Source organism: Phyllobates terribilis, unplaced genomic scaffold, assembly GCF_046119375.1.
Source record: "Phyllobates terribilis strain yellow unplaced genomic scaffold, ASM4611937v1 Scaffold_13__5_contigs__length_258822181, whole genome shotgun sequence".
Classification (NCBI taxonomy): Eukaryota; Metazoa; Chordata; class Amphibia; order Anura; family Dendrobatidae; genus Phyllobates; species Phyllobates terribilis.
This window is the reverse complement of record NW_027362773.1, coordinates 230,140,666-230,147,389: the sequence shown is the minus strand read 5'-3', so window position 1 is coordinate 230,147,389 and position 6,724 is coordinate 230,140,666. Positions and strand designations below refer to the sequence as shown.

At 42.5% G+C, this 6,724-nt stretch overlaps 1 non-coding gene across 1 annotated transcript; it reads left to right on the top strand.

Annotated features, from left to right (window-relative positions):
- The first annotated feature begins 822 nt into the window (after positions 1-822).
- On the top strand, positions 823-894 carry TRNAQ-UUG (transfer RNA glutamine (anticodon UUG)). Its single transcript has one exon. It is a non-coding gene; the product is annotated as a tRNA-Gln (tRNA).
- Positions 895-6,724: the final 5,830 nt, after the last annotated feature.

Here is a 6,724-nt window from a genome sequence, read left to right as displayed (position 1 = left end):
AACCTTGCAGGGTCTTTCTAAGCTTCCCATTGACTTGTATTGTAAGAATGGAGGTCTTCGTAGAAAAAATGCATGAAGAATGATTTGCTCACTTTATTTAACCGCTGGACATTTTGGAAACTTGATGCGGTTAAAAAATACTCAGAAGCCTGATTATATGAACCGTTAGTTTTGTTTCTATAGAAATTAATCTTTTCATTCTTTTGAGCATTTTTGGAGCCTTTTTCAAGAGGTTTACGGAGTCAACTCTCTCTGTATTAGATCTGTAGAACCAACATGACAGCATCTAAAAATCTTACATTGGTTAGTTGGCCTGGCACTTCATCACATGTGCATCACGCCGCTAATCAAAACAGGCCCCGCAGGTGCCATCAGGTAAGAGGTCCTTGTCCAACGGCCACAGACCACTGTTACAGCTGATATGACACGCGCTTCAATTTGTACCAACTCTACTTGAATTATCTCTCGGATGGAGCCCTTTACCACACAATGAAAAATGTTTAGCGACTTCTGGATGAGCAGCTTTCTAACAGTTCATGTTTTACAATTATTTTTATCTCCCTTTTTCCTGCTTATAAGTCCAGCACTCTAATTAGTAGCCAATTTTCATCAACGTTTTAAAACGGTGTAATTGTGATATCGTGGAACTCTAGGCACAGTTGTGGATTGAAAGTGGAGAAGATAATAATTTACCATTGTGTATTAATTGTAGATTTGCACCGCAGCTATAGAGCCTGTTTTCACAAGCATGAATGATTTGATTAACATGCTCTGTTCTCTGGTTTCACCACAACAAATACCAGCCAAGTCAGATATCTGTCTGGTTCCATGGTGTAATGGTTAGCACTCTGGACTTTGAATCCAGTGATCTGAGTTCAAATCTCAGTGGAGCCTGTAAATTTCTTTCAGCACAGAGGTGTAATTTTGTCCTTTCACACCACTCCAGCCTACGTCCAAGGTTTAACATGAAAAAATAAAGTCAAAATCCACTTGCCAAATGGCAAAAAACACTAGAATGGTCCAAGGATCCATGGAATCATCACTTTGGATCAATGGAATCATCACTTTGAATCAGCGAGCCAATGCTATCTGTCAAAAAGGTTTAGTCAAAGTTAAAACTGATTTCAGGATCAAGACTCATACCTTCTATGTCAGACCAAGCAATCATACTTTATGACTTGTGCCAATATTCTCATGTTGCCTTTTTCCAGGTGGGTAAATCTGATGAGAATTTCAAGCCAAAATGGTTTCTGGAAACGCCGTCATTTTCTTTTCAGAATCATGTTTTCTTGTGTTTTTCCAGCATTTTCTACAGCAATTTATTAACATTTTTGGTGGCATTGTTTTGGCCATCTGTTGAGTGTGTTTTTGTGGATTTTTTGTTGCCCACAAAATGTTCCACAAGTCACTCAGGAACCTTCCAGGGTCTTTCTGAGGTTCCCATTGACTTGTATTGTAACAATGGAGGTCTTCATAGCGAAAAAAAACACCTGAAGAATAATTTGCTCTCTTTATTTAACCGCTTTACATTTTGGAAACTTGATGCAGTTAAAAAATGCTCAAAAGCGTGATTTTATGAAACGTTAGTTTTGTTTCCATAGAAATATATTCATTATTTTGAGCAATTTTGGAGTCTTTTTCAAGACATTTTCAGAGCCGACTTACTCTAAATCTGCCTTATGACGTGTGAAAAGGCTTGTACTGGACAAGAATCCGAGGGATGATGACTTTAAATCAGACTTTTAAATCTTCCATTTTCTGGGATGTCTTCTATAAGGATAATCACTGATATTGATCATAGTGCTATAAGAAACAGTGTGTGTGGCTCAAAAAGCCTTGCAAATAACTGAGTAGTTGTGGCTGAGGAGTTAAGGTGATGGATTTGAAATCCATTAGGATCTCGCTGCATAGGTTTAAATCCTACCTTTTAAATAGTGTTTTGACAATTATCTCAGTAGATCAATTCCCACCTTCCTTAGTCTATCCCCCACAACTGTGGTCTATGATCTCTGGATCGGATTTGTAGAACCAATCTGACAGCATCTAAAGATCTTATTTTTGTTAGCTGGCCTAGCACGTCATCACATGTGCATCATGCCGCTAATCAAAACAAGCCCCAAAAGTGATGTCAGGTAAGAGGTGCTTGTCAAGCGGCCACAGACCACCGCTGCGGCTGATATACTGGGACATGCGCCTCGATTTGTACCAGTTCTACTTGAATTGACTCTCAGATGGAGCCCTTTACCACACAATGAAAAATCTTTAGCGACTTCTGGATGAGCAGCTTTCTAACAGTTTAAGTTTTACAATTATTTTTTCTCTCCCTTTTTTCTGGTAATAGGTCCAGCACTCTAATTGGCAGGCAAATTTCATCAACATTTTAAAACTGTCTAATTGTGATATCGTGGAACTCTAGGCACACTTGTGAATTGAAAGTTAAGAAGATAATAATTTACCATTGAGTATTAATTGTAAATTTGCACCGCAGCTTTATAGCTAGAGATGAGCGTTGTTCTACTCGAACTGTTCGCCAATCTCAAATTCGAGCTGTTTTGGGCGGTGTTCGAGCCGGTCGGCGAACACGAACAATTTGAGAAAAATTCGGCTGTTCGAGGTTATGTTCGATAACTGTTCGTGCACCAAAATCATAACTGGATTTTTTCTCAGTAATGATGAAAATTAATGTTAATACGCAGTTTGAGTGTACAGCGGGGCGGGGGGAGGGGCAGGGGATGGATCTCTGCAGGAACAATGAAGATCTCCATTTTTTTTTCTCTTTCCCGCATTTGCAGTGGGGAGGTGCAATCTGTCAGCCTATCAGCAGCGCACACACGGAGCGAAGTGCTTTTTTTCACACAAGCAAGGGCATGTGTGATTGGCAGTGTATGTCACATGTCCTTGCCCTATAAGACCAAGCCATTTTCCCCGTCGCCACCATTTTCTCACTGCTGCAGCTGCGTGTTAGACGGCACCGCTGTTGCTGTGTGCGCTATACCTTGTTAATTTCAAGCCAATTTTCGCACAAATATACAGATAGCTTGGGAGTAGGGAATAGTTGTGATTGCAGTCCTTTTAAGGACTAGGTTACAGCATTTCCTACGACTTTTATCAGGCAGGTCTGTGCTCTTAAATAGATAGATTGTGGGAGTAAAGACTAATTGTAATTGGAGTCCTTTTCAGGACTAGGTTACATCAGTTCCTATCAGTTTTTGCCAGGCAGGTCTGTGCCAGTGCTGTTCAAGTTTTTTTCACAGCATTTGGCTGAATCTAGCAAAGCTAATCCTTTTTGGCCTATTGCAGAGTGTGTTAGTCAGTGGAGTAGCCTATCTGTGTTGCAAGATATACCACCTGTGTATAGAATACCAATTTTTTTACTGCACCTAGTGAAGTAAAATCTTTTGGGCATAGCATCATTCTATTAGTCCATCTATACTGACCTCCATCAGGTTGCAAACTGAATATAATTTTTTTCTGCATCTAGCTCTGAAAAAATATTTGGGCTTCTAGCAGTGTGTGGGACTTGGTCTATTAGTCCATCTATACTGACCTCCATCAGGTTGCAAATTAAAAATAATTTTTTTCTTCATTTAGCTCTGAAAAAATATTTGGGCTTCTAGCAGCGTGTGGGACTTGTTCTATTAGTCTATCTATACTGACCTCCAACAGGTTGCAAATTAAAAATAATTTTTTTCTGCATCTAGCTCTGAAAAAATATTTGGGCTTCTAGCAGTGTGTGGGACTTGGTCTATTAGTCCATCTATACTGACCTCCATCAGGTTGCAAATTAAAAATAATTTTTTTCTGCATCTAGCTCTGAAAAAATATTTGGGCTTCTAGCAGTGTGTGGGACTTGGTCTATTAGTCCATCTATACTGACCTCCATCAGGTTGCAAATTGAATAAAAAAAATTTCTGCATCTAGCTCTGAAAAAATATTTGGGCTTCTAGCGGTGTGTGGGACTTGGTCTATTAGTCCATCTATACTGACCTCCATCAGGTTGCAAATTAAAAATAATTTTTTTCTGCATCTAGCTCTGAAAAAATATTTGGGCTTCTAGCAGTGTGTGGGACTTGGTCTATTAGTCCATCTATACTGACCTCCATCAGGTTGCAAATGAAAAATAATTTTTTTCTTCATTTAGCTCTGAAAAAATATTTGGGCTTCTAGCAGTGTGTGGGACTTGTTCTATTAGTCCTTCTATACTGACCTCCAGCAGGTTGCAAATTGAATATAATTTTTTTCTGCATCTAGCTCTGAAAAAATATTTGGGCTTCTAGCGGTGTGTGGGACTTGGTCTATTAGTCCATCTATACTGACCTCCATCAGGTTGCAAATTAAAAATATTTTTTTTCTGCATCTAGCTCTGAAAAAATATTTGGGCTTCTAGCAGTGTGTGGGACTTGGTCTATTAGTCCATCTATACTGACCTCCATCAGGTTGCAAATTAAAAATAATTTTTTTCTGCATCTAGCTCTGAAAAAATATTTGGGCTTCTAGCAGTGTGTGGGACTTGGTCTATTAGTCCATCTATACTGACCTCCATCAGGTTGCAAATTGAATAAAAAAATTTTCTGCATCTAGCTCTGAAAAAATATTTGGGCTTCTAGCGGTGTGTGGGACTTGGTCTATTAGTCCATCTATACTGACCTCCATCAGGTTGCAAATTAAAAATAATTTTTTTCTGCATCTAACCCAGCCAATAGTTTTGGCCTAATACCACAGTTTGGCCACTCAGCTCTGCTCGGTTACCATCCATTGTTTTTTTGTGCAAACAACTCCAGAGTTGTGAATTAGTTAACCACCAAAATGAGTGGAAAAAGGCCTGCTGCTGGTGGAAAGGGGAATAGGCGTGTTGGGAAGGGGAAAAAAGGTTGTGTCCGTGGGGTAGGTGCAGAAGAAAGACCATCTTCCAGCCAAACTAAAATGTCTACTTCTTTTAGCGGACAATGTGATAAGATCCCTTTCTTACGGCCACGCCAATCGCTACAAATTCCAGATGAGGCACAAAAACAGCAGGTGCTTCAACGGATATCAAGTGCTCCTTTAAGTGGGCTCTCCTCCACATCAACTTCAACATCACAAATACTCCAGTCCTCAAAGGTGTCACCCAAATCGCACTTGCTTCCTCACAGCTCCCAAATCTCCAGCTGCCCGTCTGAGTATGAGGTAGAACAGATGGTTGAGTCTGCAGAGCTGTTTACTCATACTATAGCCTGGGAATCAGAGGTCGACTCCAGCGCTTCTGTGAATCCAGACGAGGAAATGATCTGCACTGATGCCCAGAATCTTTATGAGTCGGATCCAGGACCAGACGCAGAAGGTTCTGACCATAATGTAGACCCTCATTCCCAAACTGTAACTCCTGTTGGTGGAGACAATGAGGAAGACGATGATAAGACTCAAATACCTGATTGGAGCGACAACTTTAGTTTTTTGTCAGGGCAGGAACAGGTTGGCTCTGAGGACGACGGGTGTGATAACGCACAGGGTGATGATGATGAGGTCGGAGATCCCACTTACTGTCAACCCACAGTCAGCCAAGAGATGAGGTCAGCAGAGGAGGTGGAGGAAGATGCTAGTGACGACGAGGTCAGGTTGCGCCTTCCTGGACAGAGACGTAGTACTGGAAGCACGTCAACAACTGCATCCTCAAACACAACTCTGCCTCTCACCACAAGTCGTGGTGGCTCTTCAGGTCGCATGGGTGCTAAGCCTTGCATAGCCTGGGCATTTTTTCAGATCGATAAAGATGACCCAACTCGTGTTATCTGTAACATTTGTCAGCAAAAGCTAAGTAGAGGCCAAAAAATACATAGTTTGAGTACTTCATGCATGAACCGGCACATGGACATGAAGCATAAGTTGCAGTGGGAAGCTCAGTGTGCTACAATGCGGTCTAGCCGGCCGGGCCAACCACCGTCTGCCATATCTTGTGCATCCGCGGCCTCTTCATCCTCTGTGACTGGGGGGACAGCAGTCACACCTGTTTTGGGGCGCAGACCTGCCACCTCTTTACCCGCAACAGCCAGCGTGATTGGCAGGTCATCATTTTCTTTGGAGGTGGTAACACCAGCTGGTCTTGAGCGCTGTCCGACATCGATAGCACCACCTTTGGATCAAGGCAACCTAACATGTCCGCCTGCATCTTCCTCACAGACCGGCAGTTTGCCGGGGACACCCTTATCAACCCCGTCTAAGCACAATAGCCAGCCCTCGGTCCCTCAGATGTGGACAAGTAAAAGACCATTTCCTCCTAGCCATGAGAAAGCTAAGAGGTTGAATTTCACCATCTGCAAGCTCTTGGCTACAGAAATGCTGCCTTTCCGCCTGGTGGACACAGAGGATTTTCGAGACCTTATGTCCATCGCAGTGCCCCAGTACCAGATGCCCAGTCGGCACTACTTCTCAAAGAAAGGTGTGCCTGCGCTCCACCAACATGTCGCACACAACATCACCGCTTCTTTGAGAAACTCTGTGTGTGACAGGGTGCATTTCACCACAGACACTTGGACGAGTAGGCATGGACAGGGGCGTTACATGTCGCTGACTGGGCACTGGGTAACTATGGTGACAGCAGGACAAGGGGCTGCTGTCCAAGTCTTGCCGTCCCCACGAGTTGTGCGTCAATCCTCTTTATGTCATTTTTCCTCCACTGCTTCTGCCTCCTCAACCTCCTCTCGGTCTTCCACCTGCACCCAAAGCCTGTCTGGTCATGCCACAAGCT